At 38.5% G+C, this 12,309-nt stretch overlaps 1 non-coding gene across 1 annotated transcript; it reads right to left on the bottom strand.

Moving 5' to 3' along the window:
* Positions 1-7,975: 7,975 nt before the first annotated feature.
* On the bottom strand, positions 7,976-8,082 carry LOC113002455 (small nucleolar RNA R71). Its single transcript, XR_003268017.1, has one exon. It is a non-coding gene; the product is annotated as a small nucleolar RNA R71 (small nucleolar RNA).
* Between the last annotated feature and the right edge of the window lie 4,227 nt (positions 8,083-12,309).

Below are 12,309 nucleotides of genomic sequence, written 5' to 3'. Positions count from 1 at the left end.
CTCTGAAAAGACCGTTGTCTCACAGTGGAAGATAAGACTAGGTGGCATGCTCTGATTCACGAGGAATTGCACAATAGTATAAAAAAAAACCATGTGCTCCTTGTCCATGGAAAAAGAAACCTTTAGAGAATATTTTGTGAGTACCTTTTATTTTGTCCTTTCCTTAAATGCAAAACATTGGCAATTCAAAATAAAGAGAGGCAAAATGAATTTGTATAGGATAGAGCACATGTACTTCCCTTTTTCAGTTATCATAGACTTTTTGCTCAATGTTGATCATTTCAAAAGGTATGTGTACTTCTTACTAGCTGTAATGTGGCTCCATGTAGAGTTTGTAGGCCTTGGATCTTCTTCATCAATGGAGTCCTTTGCTTCTTGAAGATCAATGGCAGCCGAATGGAGAAGGAGGAAAGGTGATTGGAGATGCCACTTCAAGGAGGAGATGAGTCAAAAACAAGCTCTCCATCATAGGAAGCCATGGATAAGAGCTTGAAGGTAAGAGAAGATGAGTGGAGGGAGAGGGAAGAGGGAGAATGAGGTATGAACTTTGAAGTCTAATTTCTCAAATGACCAAAGTTGCAAATTGCACACATAATGCCTCTATTTATAGTCTAAGGGTCACACAAAATTGGAGGGAAATTTGAATTCTATTCAAATTTCACTTGAATTTGAATTTGAATATGTGAAGCCAAAATTTCACTAATTATGTTTAGTGAATTTCAGCTATGGTTCAGCCCACTAATCCAAGATCAAATCCAAGATTCTCCACTAAATGTGCTTAGGTGTCATGAGGCATGTAAAGCATGAAGGACATGCACAAAGTGTGACTATATGATGTTAGACAAGTGGCCTCAGATATCTTAAGAAGGGGGGGGGGTTGAATTAAGATATTCCAAACTACTTCCCCAATTAAAAATCTATTTCACTTTTTATTCAAGTTATGAATTCCCTTAGTGACAATCTTCTTAAATATTAATTCAAATAAAACAATTTGAATATGAATATAAAGCAATAATAAATAAAGGAGATTAAGGGAAGAGAAAGTGCAAACTCAGTTTTATACTGGTTCGGCCACACCCTTATGCCTACATCCAGTCCCCAAGCAACCCGCTTGAGAGTTCCACTATCTTGTAAATTTGTTTTACAAGTTCTAAACACACAAGGACAATCCTTCCTTTGTGTTTAGAATTCCTTTACAACAAGAGACTCACGGTCTCTTAATCCCTTAGAGAATGAGGTGAAGAGGAAGAATAAATCTCTCTAGAAAGAGATGGATTTTACAGATTGAGCACTCAAATAATTCCTTAATGAATTGCAATTGAATTGGCCAAGGAATTCTTAAGAGGATAAAATGAATTTGCTCTTTGAGAGGATAAACACTTGTTGTTCTAAAAATCTCTGAGCAAATTCGTGTTTAAGTCACATATATATAGACCATTGGTGGTCATGAATAAAGCCTTTGAAAAGTTGTGACTCTTAGAATTATTTTTCTGAAAATCCTGTCTAGTAATCGATTACAGTAATTGTGTAATCGATTACAGCTTTAAAAATTTGAATTAAAACGTTTATTAACTGCTGGTAATCGATTACCAAAATTGTGTAATCGATTACACAGTCTAAAATTTCGAATTCAAATTTTAGTAGCTGTTATAAAATATATTTGGCCACTAGTAATCGATTACATCCTCTGGTAATCGATTACCAAAGAATAAACTCTTTGAAAAACACTTTTTAATTTAAATCACTTGGCCAAACCTTTGCTAATTCAATTAGGAATTCCCTTCCTAATATACTAGTGATCATCTTCATGTTGTGACTTGTAATCTTGAAGTATTGTCTTGAATTTAATCTTGAAAAGCCCATTTGCATCAATTGCAACACATCATCATGATCATCATCAAAACATCAAAGGAAATTGCATCTACAATCTCCCCCTTTTTGATGATGACAATACAATACCTGAAATCAAGATTCAAGCAAGCAACAAACAATTGTATATAGATAAAATGTGCGTTTACTCCCCCTATATTTCGGAATTCATGATCACTTGATTTCTAAGTTTGTTAAGCTTTTTCTTAAGCTTTTTCTACAACCTTTTCTCCCCCTTTGGCAACATCAAAAAGCCAAAGAACTCGGGAATCAACACAGATATAACAATGGAGTAGAAAGATATAAATATCAGAGTATAAAACATAACCATCCAAACTCACAAACAAGAAATAATCAAACCAGAATCCAAATAACTCAAAATGTCAACAACCACAAAATATCAAAGACTGAAATTTAAATACCACAAGATAAATAAGCAAAGTACTTAACATAATAATGTAAAATCTAAGAAACTAAAAGCCAAAATACACGGCTTATAAAAGACATATAATCAGAAACTAAAATCTAAGAAGACGGAGGTGGTGGTGGAAGATCGAAACTCTGACGAATGTATCCGACATCCTCTTCAAGCTGTGTGAGGCGAATGTCCATACCGGCAAAGCGTGTATCTAACGAGTCGAAGCAGTCACCAACATAAGAACGAAGACCCCGTAATTCGGAGAGGACTTCATTCATGAGCGCAGAATCTTTGCGTTGAGGAGGAGGTGAAGGAGTACGTTCATCTTGAGGAGGGAGTGCATCCTTCTTCAGCCATTGACCATTCCGATCTTTACGGTACCCAAAGGAGGTCACTGCACCAGCACCAATTGCAAAGGAACGCTTGACTTGAACAAAGGGTTCATCATCAAGCGGAATTTGAAAATGATGCAAAAACAGAGTAATCAATTGTGGATAAGGAAGAGGTGCATTGGCCCGTAATGCCTTATGCATTCGGTACTGAACCAAATGGGCCCAGTCGATCTGACGACCGGTAAGAAAAGCCCACATAAGAATCAAATCCTCCTTAGAGGCTTGTGCTAAATTTGAAGACCGAGGAAGCAAAATCCTAACAATGATATAATGCATGATGATGACCCGGCCAGCAATCTACCAGTCATTTCAGCTTGATCATTACAAACCATGTGACGAGCATCATGACTCGAATAATCGAATTTCCAGTCATCAACAATGGTGCCCTCAAAAGGTGCACCTTGACTGGGTAAATGAGTCAAAGAAAAGAATAGTGACTGATCAATGACCATAGAAATACCATGCACCTCAAAAATAATAATGCCATCCTGAATTTTTAATTTGCAGTAGAAGACCTTTACAAGTTCAGGATAATATGGCAATTTTAATGACATGAAATCAACAAGACCAGAATTTTGAAACACTTGATAACAATCAAACGTTTCATCATTAAAGAATTCTATGTCTGTGTACTTAGGGTCTAATATTATTCTAGAGGAAAACTGAGAAAGGTACCGTAGATGCTGATCATCGGATGAAAACAATGTTGATGATCTTGGAGATGACAAAGAAGGAGGAATAGGTGCTGTGGGTGCTCCGGATGGGCCGTGGCGGCGATGGGCAGCAACAACAGCGGTGGAGGATGATCCCTTTCTCTTCTTCGATGGCTCTGCCATTTGATGAAGTTTATGTGGATTTTGATCGGTGGAAGTGAAAGAGGAGTGAAAAAGAGGAAGATTGGGCTTTACGGGACGTGATTTGGTGAAGAATTGAGTGAGAATCGAAGATTTGAAGTTTTAGGTATGGAGGAAAATGTGGAGGAGGCTTTGGCTGCGCAACAGCTCTGATTTCGTGAGTATTTATAGAAGATGACATATTGTAATCGATTACAGGTATTGGTAATCGATTACAGGCCCAATAAGCCTACTGGTAACCGATTACAGAATGTTGTAATCGATTACAGGCTGCCTGTTCATGTGTAATCGATTACACTGGATGGTAATCGATTACCAGAGCCTATCCTAGGCTAGTTTCTTAAGAGAATATCTATGTTTATGCTAAAATACATCCTATATGATTAACTTTCACTACCAATATACTAAATTCAATCATTCAATTATTATATACACAAGAAATCATAAATAAAAACAAGAATTCAAACAAGATCAAACAAACAAAATAATCTACACACAATAAATCATAGTAAATTAATCAATCAATCAATCAACCAATCAATTCCTATTTTTCTAAATCTCTTACATCTAAGAGACCTAATTCTCTTCTAATAGAGAAGAACACTTCCTTGGGGAGAGGTTTTGTGAAAATATCAGCAAGTTGATTCTTAGTATCAACAAACTCTAATACACAATCTCCCTTTAGGACATGATCTCTAAGAAAGTGATGTCTAATCTCTATATGTTTAGTTCTAGAGTGTTGAACTGGGTTTTTGGATAGATTTATGGCATTAGTATTATCACACTTAATAGGTATGCGATCAAGAATGATGCCATAGTCAGATAATTGTTGCTTCATCCATAAAATCTGTGCACAACAACTACCGGCAGAGATATACTCCGCTTTAGCAGTAGATAAAGCAACACTGTTTTGTTTCTTACTATGCCATGATACAAGAGCCGATCCAATAAATTGACAAGTTCCACTTGTACTTTTTCTATCAGTTTTAGATCCGGCAAAATCAGAATCAGAATATCCTATTAAGTTACATGTTGAATTCTTAGGATACCATAATCCTAAATTGATTGTTCCTAATAGATATCTCATGATTCTCTTGACTGCACTTAAATGTGATTGTTTGGGTTGGATTGAAACCTAGCACACATGAATACACTAAACATAATATCAGGTCTACTAGCAGATAAATAAAGAAGAGATCCGATCATACCTCGATATTGTTTTATGTCTATAGACTGACCAGATTCATCTTTATCTAAGTAACAACTAGTGCTCATAGGTGTGGACATGTGTTTTGCACTATCCATCCCAAATCTTTTGATCAATTCCTTGCAGTACTTGGATTGATTGATGAATATACCTTCTTGAGTTTGCTTGATTTGTAATCCCAGAAAGTACTTTAGTTCTCCCATCATTGACATTTCAAATTCACTTTGCATATCAAGGGAAAACTCCTTGCACAATGAATCATTAGTGGATCAAAAAATTATATCATCAACATATATTTGAACCAACAAAATATCATTATGCTTTCTCTTTATGAACAATGTGGTATCCACTTTACCTCTAGAGAATTCTTTTTCTAGAAGAAAATTGCTTAAGCGTTCATACCACGCCCTAGGGGCTTGTTTCAAACCATAAAGAGCCTTTTGTAATTTATAAACATGGTTTGGTTTATCAGGAATTTCAAAACCAGGGGGTTGTTCAACATATACCTCTTCTTGAATTAAGCCATTTAGAAAGGCGCTCTTAACATCCATTTGATAAAGTTTAAAATCCATTATGGATGCATATGCTAAAAGCATTCTAATGGCTTCTAATCTTGCAATAGGAGTGATGTGCCATCATTTTCTTCTATTTTCTAAACCCTTTTTGCACCATTTTAATTATTGATTGGTCTTAATTGTCAATTAATTAGGCAGTTTTATTATTTGGGCTCATTTAGCTAATTTGATGTTTTTAATCTAATTTCAGGAATTAATGAAACATTGGGCTTAATCCGGATTTTGGTTGTGGACTTGAAGAGGGCAAATAAAGCAGCGCTTACCTTAGTTAATTTCTAATTAGGAAATTTCGCAATTTTATGTTGTTCAGTGTTTATTTCGTTTTGGGCCAGAGTATTGTAATAGGGCCCAGTGACTTTGAGTGACTTTTTAAATAGCTGCCTTGGGATTCGTGCAGGGCATTCTATTCTGCTATGCTATTTTCATTATTCAGAGCTTTGGTTTTAGGTTTTCATGTTTTTCTGTGCCCTTGTTACAGTTTTCGTTCTTAATGCAAATTTCCGTTTTCTGCTTCTAATTACGAGTTCATTCTTGCTTCTTCTTCTACTTTCATTTACGTTTCTGTTCATTTACGTTCTTGTTCATTTACGTTTCTGCTTCATGTTTCATTTGCGTTTTCTGTTTGAATCCATGGAAGGCTAGATTTTCTGGTGTTGTTTCCTTTTGAGGACGAAGCCCAACTCTCTTTGAGGTTTCGTTTGTAATGTGGTTTCCTGGCAGTTTTCCCTTCACCAGTTATCCCAATTTCGTGAATATTAATCAGTGCACGCTTCGTGTTCGATTAATTGCCTCTGAGCCTAACTTGCGTTCATGCTTAATGGACGAAGGGCTAACTGGTGTATGTGGTGCCTAATCACGTATTGAAAACCCTAAGTTGATTTTCGCTTAGTAAATTGAAATAGGGTTGGATTAAGTGGTTGACTGTTAGAGACGAATTCTCCATAACCCAGGATAAGAGAGTGGCTTCTGAATCAGAGGAAACAACCCATTTTTAATATTAGTAGTTTCGTATTCCATTTTATTTGTTCTGCTCTTTAATTACCAAACAACCAAACCCCCCCCCCCCATCGTTACTGTTACTGCAAGTATATTATGAACATTTGGCTTGTCACTGCTCGTTGGGAAACGACCTAGGATCACTTCCTAGTTACTGCATTTTCATGTTTATTTGATTCGGGTACGGCCTCGATTAAATTTGGCGCCGTTGCCGGGTAGTAGTGTCCAAAGGTTCATAATAGCTAGCTAGTGTTGTGTGTTTAATCCTTTCGTGTTTTATGTTTAATTGTTAGTATTGTGCTAGTATGTGTGTTAGTGTTGATTAGTGTCCTGGTATTTTGTTTAAAGTCTGTTCTGTTTCAGTTTTACCATTAAGCGTTTCCCCTGTTTCAGTCTTGGGTGTTTTGCTGTGAAGATTGTGCTTGAAAACAAAGTAGTAGTAGAAATCAGCTTGCGGAAAAACAGAGTAGTAGTAGAAATCAATTAGAGACGGATTTTAGCGACCACCCATGCTGAATTAATTGGGATTTTTTGTTTTAGTAGCTAGGGTTGTTATTTTTGGCTGAATTTTTTTGTGGTAACTTCTTTTAATCTATATTTTGTGGTAAAAATAGCTAGAGCCTTTAGTTTGGTCAGATTTGAAAGTTCCAAAAAACTAGCAAATTTTGTGTTTGTCAAAACTTCAAACGGCCATAACTTTTGCTCCGGTTATCAGAATCGCAATTATTATATATGCATTTGGGGTAGAAAAAAATTTCCTACATTGTGGTAGCCGGCCATAGGCCGGCTGAGGTCTCCATCGTCCAAAAAAAGCGATTCTGTCAAAAGTTTTTTATTTTTCAAGTTTTATTCACTTATTTTTCTTAACCTACCAATTTTAGCTTTCATAGTTAGACTTTGAATTTTTGTCTGAAATTTTTTGTGCTATCTTCTCACCATTTTATAAGGTTGCTCACAAAATTTCAAGTCATTTGGATATCATTTGAGGGTAGCTGTAGTTCAAACCTACACCTTTATTTACATGACAAGGCAACTAGTTGTGTGCATGCTGAATGTAGTGTATGACTAGAGGCAATCCATCTGACTTACAACCCTTTGATCCTGAGATAGATAGGACATTTCATAGATTAGTTAGGCATCATTTTATACCTTTTGATCATTCTGAGCATTCCATAACTGGTGAATCTGTGCATTCTGTTATTGGTGATTTTGAACATCCTGATCTTGAGCATTATAATTTTGAGCATTCTGATTCTGAGCATTCTGATTTTGCACATTCTGAGAACATGGCACAACCTCCACCTCGTGAGAGGACTCTAAGGGAAATGGCTGCACCTGATTTCACCTATGAAAGCTTGTGCATCCAATACCCTGATGAGGATGTCCCATATGTTCTTAAGACTGGACTGATTCATTTGCTTCCAAAGTTTCATGGCCTTGCAGGTGAAGACCCGCACAAACATTTGAAAGAATTTCACATTGTCTGCTCCACCATGAAACCCCCAGATGTCCAAGAGGATCACATATTTCTGAAGGCTTTTCCTCATTCATTAGAGGGAGTGGCAAAGGACTGGCTGTATTACCTTGCTCCAAGGTCCATCACGAGCTGGGATGACCTTAAGAGAGTATTCTTAGAAAAAAATTTCCCTGCTTCCAGGACCACAGCCATCAGGAAGGATATCTCAGGTATTAGACAACTCAGTGGAGAGAGCCTGTATGGGTACTGGGAGAGATTTAAGAAACTATGTGCCAGTTGCCCCCACCATCAGATTTCAGAACAGCTTCTTCTCCAATATTTTTATGAAGGACTCAGTAATATGGAGAGAAGTATGATAGATGCTGCCAGTGGTGGAGCCCTTGGAGACATGACTCCTGCTGAAGCCAGAAATTTAATTGAGAAGATGGCCTCCAACTCCCAACAGTTTAGCGCCAGAAATGATGCCATAGTCATTAGAGGAGTGCATGAGGTAGCTACAAACCCATCTGCATCATCTGAAACTAAGAAGCTTGAAGGCAAACTGGATGCGTTGGTCAACTTGGTAACCCAGCTGGCCTTGAATCAGAAATCTGTACCTGTCGCAAGGGTTTGTGGTTTGTGCTCCTCTGCTGACCACCACACAGACCTTTGCCCTTCCATGCAACAACCTGGAGCAATTGAGCAGCCTGAAGCTTATGCTGCAAATATTTACAATAGACCTCCTCAACCTCAGCAGCAAAATCAACCATAGCAGAGCAATTATGACCTTTCCAGCAACAGATACAACCCTGGATGGAGGAATCACCCTAACCTCAGATGGTCCAGCCCTCAGCAACAACAACAGCAGCCTGCTCCTTCCTTCCAAAATGCTGCTGGCCCAAGTAGACCATACATTCCTCCACCAATCCAACAACAGCAACAACCCCAGAAACAGCCAACAGTTGAGGCCCCTCCACAACCTTCCCTCGAAGAACTTGTGAGGCAAATGACTATGCAGAACATGCAGTTTCAGCAAGAGACCAGAGCCTCCATTCAGAGCTTAACCAATCAGATGGGACAATTAGCTACTCAATTGAATCAACAACAGTCCCAGAATTCTGACAAGCTGCCTTCTCAAGCTGTCCAAAACCCCAAAAATGTCAGTGCCATTTCATTGAGGTCGGGAAAGCAGTGTCAAGGACCTCAACCCGTAGCACCTTCCTCATCTGCAAATGAACCTGCCAAACTTCACTCTATTCCAGAAAAAGGTGATGACAAAAATCTACCTAACAATTTTTGTGCAGGTGAATCTTCTTCCACAGGTAATTCTGATTTGCAGAAGCAGCACATTCCCCCTCTTCCATTCCCTCCAAGAGCAGTTTCCAACAAAAAAATGGAAGAGGCAGAGAAAGAGATCTTGGAAACGTTTAGAAAAGTAGAGGTAAACATACCTCTGTTGGATGCAATAAAGCAAATTCCAAGATATGCCAAATTCTTGAAGGAGCTGTGCACTAATAAGCATAGGCAGAAATGTCTCCGCATTGATTGGTAAATCTGTTCCTCAAATTCCTGAAAAATGCAAAGATCCAGGTACATTCAGCATACCTTGTATTATAGGGAATAGTAAGTTTGACAATGCCATGCTAGATTTAGGAGCCTCTGTTAGTGTTATGCCTCTGTCGATTTTTAATTCTCTATCTCTAGGTCCCTTGCAGTCAACTGATGTGGTAATTCATTTAGCTAATAGAAGTGTTGCCTATCCTGTTGGTTTCATAGAAGATGTCTTAGTTAGAGTTGGTGAACTGATTTTCCCTGTTGATTTTTATATCTTGAATATGGAAGATGGATTTTCTCAAGGATCAGTTCCCATCATTCTAGGCAGACCCTTTATGAAAACTGCTAGAACTAAGATAGATGTTTATGCAGGCACACTGTCCATGGAGTTTGGTGATATAACTGTTCATTTTAATATTCTGGATGCTATGAAATACCCATCTGAAGATCTTTCTGTATTTCGTGCTAAAATAATTGACCATGTTGTTGATGAATACATGATTGATCTTTATTCTAATTTGCATGCCTCTCACTCTTCATGCATTGAGTCTGAAATTGTACTTGATCATATGTCTGAATTTGATGCTGAGAGTGAATCTGAGGGTGATATTGATTGCATGCCTGGTGGTGGTGTTTTACCTCTTGAGATTGATTTTATAGAGTCAGATAGGACTAACCATGTTTCAGGAAGTACACATACCTCTGACTTTCTTTATGAGGTAAAGGCTGAGAAACCATCTCCTTCTACCACTGTCCAGCCGACCACACCAGAATTGAAGCCTCTGCCATCAAATTTAAAATACGCTTACTTGGATGATAGCAAGAGTTTTCCAGTGATTATATTTGCCTCCCTCGCTGATGAGCAAGAGGAGAAGTTGTTGTCAGTTCTCAAGAAGCATAAGAAGGCTATAGGCTGGACCCTGGCGGACATTCCTGGTATTAGCCCATCCACATGTATGCATCGAATAAATTTAGAGGATGGAGCTAAACCAGTAAGACAGCCACAGAGAAGACTCAACCCGATGATTCTTGATGTAGTGAAGAAGGAGATAACCAAGCTTTTGCAAGCTGGAATCATTTATCCTATCTCCGACAGCCAATGGGTGAGTCCCGTCCAGGTAGTCCCGAAAAAGACTGGCCTCACAGTGATCAGAAATGAGAAGGAGGAGCTAATTCCTACTCGGGTGCAGAACAGTTGGAGAGTCTGCATTGACTATAGGAGGCTGAACCAGGTTACCAAAAAGGACCATTTTCCCCTGCCATTCATTGACCAGATGCTTGAACGCCTGGCAGGTAAATCCCTCTACTGTTTCCTTGATGGTTTTTCTGGTTATATGCAAATAACTATTGCTCCTGAGGATAAGGAAAAGACCATATTCACCTGCCCCTTCGGCACTTTTGCTTATAGGAGGATGCCTTTCAGCCTGTGCAATGCCCCTGGTACCTTCCAGCGGTGCATGATTAGTATTTTCAGTGATTTTTTAGAAAATTGCATAGAGGTGTTTATGGATGATTTCACTGTATATGGATCCTCTTTTGATGGTTGTTTGAATAGTTTGGAAAAAGTTTTGAATAGATGCATTGAAACTAACCTTGTTCTAAATTTTGAAAAATGTCATTTTATGGTTGAGCAAGGTATAGTTTTAGGCCACATTATTTCCAATAAGGGCATTGAAGTAGATCCTGCAAAAATTTCTGTTATTTCACAATTGCCTTACCCCTCTTGTGTGCGAGAGGTGCGATCTTTTCTTGGTCATGCAGGATTCTACAGGCGCTTTATAAGGGATTTTAGCAAAGTAGCCCTTCCACTGTCCAACTTGTTGCAAAAGGAGGTGGAGTTTGACTTTAATGACAGATGCAAAGAGGCTTTTGATTGCCTCAAAAGAGCGTTGACTACCACCCCCATCATCCAGGCACCCGATTGGACAGCCCCTTTTGAGCTTATGTGTGATGCATCAAATTATGCATTGGGGGCTGTCCTTGCTCAGAAAATTGATAAATTGCCCAGGGTGATATATTATGCTTCTAGGACTTTAGATGTTGCCCAAGCAAATTATACTACTACTGAGAAAGAGCTTCTAGCCATAGTTTTTGCTCTTGAAAAATTTCGATCTTATTTGCTTGGTACTCACATTATTGTTTATACTGACCATGCAGCTCTAAAGTACTTGTTGAAGAAGGCTGATTCTAAGCCTAGGTTGATCCGATGGATGCTCTGGCTCCAAGAGTTTGACTTGGAGATCCGTGATAGGAGCGGAGCACAAAATCTAGTTGCTGATCATTTGAGTCGGATCGAACGTGTCTCTGATGTAGATTCACCTATTTGGGATGATTTCCCGGATGATCATTTGTATGTATTGTATAGTATTTCTGACTCTCTTTCTACTCCCTGGTTTGCTAACATTGTCAATTATTTAGTTGCCTCTATTTTTCCTCCCTTAGCATCTAAGGCCCAAAAAGATAAGATTAAAAGTGATGCTAAGCATTTTATTTGGGATGACCCCTACTTGTGGAAATTGTGCAATGATCAGGTCATCAGACGGTGCATTCCAGATCATGAGACTGACTCAGTCCTGCAGTTCTGTCATTCTTCCACACCGGGAGGTCATCTGGGTGTTCAAAGGACAGCTCGCAAAGTGATTGATTGTGGTTTTTATTGGCCCACCATCTTTAAAGATGCGTGGAAGATCTGCAGCACTTGTGAGCAGTGTCAGAGAGCAGGAAATACACTTACATGGCGACAACAAATGCCTCAGCAACCTATGCTATTTTGTGAGGTGTTTGATGTCTGCGGTATAGATTTCATGGGTCCTTTTCCTGTCTCTTTTGGTTATGTTTATATTCTCCTTGCAGTTGATTATGTTTCAAAATGGGTGGAAGCCAAGCCCACTAGAACTAATGATGCTAAAGTTGTCGCAAACTTTGTCAGGTCTAATCTGTTTTGCAGGTTTGAAGTACCTAAAGCAATTGTTAGTGATCAAGGAACCC

The sequence above is a fragment of the Glycine max genome, chromosome 8 (genome assembly GCF_000004515.6).
Source record: "Glycine max cultivar Williams 82 chromosome 8, Glycine_max_v4.0, whole genome shotgun sequence".
In the NCBI taxonomy this organism is placed as follows: Eukaryota; Viridiplantae; Streptophyta; class Magnoliopsida; order Fabales; family Fabaceae; genus Glycine; species Glycine max.
This window is presented reverse-complemented; position numbering and strand designations above follow the sequence as displayed.